The 2500-nt window shown below is 50.4% G+C and overlaps 1 protein-coding gene across 1 annotated transcript in view; it reads right to left on the bottom strand.

Annotated features, from left to right (window-relative positions):
• LOC308382544 (kinesin-like protein KIF26B) overlaps nt 1-2500 on the bottom strand; it is a gene marked incomplete at both ends in the record, with an annotated part of 103350 nt that overhangs the window by 42899 nt on the left and 57951 nt on the right.

Here is a 2500-nt window from a genome sequence, read left to right as displayed (position 1 = left end):
GCCAATTCAAGTGATGTATAACTATTGGTATTTTCCGCGTGTCTCCGTAAACTATATGATTCTATTAGTCTGCGGTAATACTGTGAAATATATTGCATATTTGCCATCCTAGCTTGTGAATTGATGGGGCAATTGGTCCAGGCCTGGGGTGAACACACACACACACACACACACACACACACACACACACACACACACACACACACACACACACACACACACACACACACAGGCCGGGGGTGAAACATCCTCTCAGTGGCTAGAGGTGGCCGCCGCGACATGTTTGTCCTTCCCTGATGCCCGTTTGATTCTCTCCTCTCAGGCCATTTGTTCTCCGTCAACACACACACACACACACACACACACACACACACACACACACACACACGTTTGATTCTCTCCTCTCATGCCATTTGTTCTCCGTCAATGAGCTCAGCCAGGAGGACTCCACAAAATGGACCGAAAGAAGCTGAAAGTCATTACACGCTCGATCGATGGCGGTGTTCACTCACACACACACACACACACACACACACACACACACACACATACGTTAGGGTGCAGCCATCTCATCAGGCAAGCGTGGCAAATGGAGAAACTGACAAACGGCGGCTTGGAGCTGCAAATGCAGTGACCCTCCAGTCACACACACACACACACACACACACACACACACACACACACACACACACACACACACACACACACACACACACATACACACCCCCACACACACACACACACACACACACACACACACACACACACACAGACAGACCCCCCCCCCCCCCCCACACACACACACACACAGTCACACACACACACACACCCACACACACACACACACAGGCAGCTGGAGTGGATGGAGGGTGCTGGCGTTAGGCTGTTCTCTCCTTTAAAGAGGGGGGGGATGGGGGTGAGAGATGAGAGACTGCAGAGATGCTATAGAATGAGAGTGGGATGTGTGACGATAGTGAGGCTAGGCTAGGCTATGGTAAGGTATGTGTGAGAGCAGTGAGGCTAGGCTACGTTACGGTAAGGTATGTGAGACAGCAGTGAGGCTAGGCTAGGCTACGCTAAAGTAAGGTATGTGAGACAGCAGTGAGGCTAGGCTACGCTACGGTAAGGTATGTGAGAGAGCAGTGAGGCTAGGCTACGCTATGGTAAGATATGAGAGACAGCAGTGAGGCTAGGCTACGTTATGGTAAGATATGAGAGACAGCAGTGAGGCTAGGCTACACTATGGTAAGATATGAGAGACAGCAGTGAGGCTAGGCTACGCTATGGTAAGATATGGTAAGGTATGTGAGACAGCAGTGAGGCTAGGCTACGCTTTAGTAAGGTATGTGAGACAGCAGTGAGGCTAGGCTACGCTACGGTAAGGTATGTGAGAGAGCAGTGAGGCTAGGCTACGCTATGGTAAGATATGAGAGACAGCAGTGAGGCTAGGCTACGCTACGGTAAGATATGAGAGACAGCAGTGAGGCTAGGCTACGTTATGGTAAGATATGAGAGACAGCAGTGAGGCTAGGCTACACTATGGTAAGATATGAGAGACAGCAGTGAGGCTAGGCTACGCTATGGTAAGATATGGTAAGGTATGTGAGACAGCAGTGAGGCTAGGCTACGCTTTAGTAAGGTATGTGAGACAGCAGTGAGGCTAGGCTAGGCTACGCTTTAGTAAGGTATGTGAGGCAGCAGTGAGGCTAGGCTACGCTACGCTATAGTAAGGTATGTGAGACAGCTAATCACCTCCAGGTTGATTGAGAGGGCTAGCTCACACACACACATACATACACACACACACACACACACACACACACACACACACACACACACACAGGCTAGCTCACGTGAGGGCCTCCGGGGGGTCAAGCTAATCCTTTTATACCCCTGTAATTCCACAACACCAGCCCCATTCTAACGAAGGACACTCTCTTTCTGACAGAGCGTCGTAAAAACGCCTGAACATTACTGAGAGCCATGTGTGATACCCTGGGGGTAATCCCCTCAAAATGAGCCCCATCGCTGAGGGCTGAACTGAGGTACGTCCAGCCAAGACAGCCTGTGTGTGTGTGTGTGTGTGCTAATAAGACAGCCTGTGTGTGTGTGTGTTGTAATAAGACAGCCTGTGTGTGTGTGTGTGTGTGTGTGTGTGTGTGTGTGTGTGTGTGTGTGTGTGCCGGTATGTGTGTGTGTGTGCCGGTATGTGTGTGTGTGTGAGAGCCGGTGTGTGTGTGTGTGTGTGTGTGAGTGTGTGAGCTTATGTGTGTGTGTGTGTTCTAATAAGACCGCCTGTGTGTGTGTGTGTTGTAATAAGACAGCCTGTGTGTGTGTGTGTGTGTGTGTGTGTGTGTGTGTGCTAATAAGACAGCCTGTGTGTGTGTGTGTTGTAATAAGACAGCCTGTGTGTGTGTGTGTGTGTGTGTGTGTGTGTGTGTGTGTGTGTGAGCCGGTATGTGTGTGTGTGTGTGAGAGCCGGTGTGTGTGTGTGTGTGTG

The sequence above is a fragment of the Sprattus sprattus genome, assembly GCF_963457725.1.
Source record: "Sprattus sprattus genome assembly, contig: scaffold_54, whole genome shotgun sequence".
In the NCBI taxonomy this organism is placed as follows: domain Eukaryota; kingdom Metazoa; phylum Chordata; class Actinopteri; order Clupeiformes; family Clupeidae; genus Sprattus; species Sprattus sprattus.
This window is presented reverse-complemented; position numbering and strand designations above follow the sequence as displayed.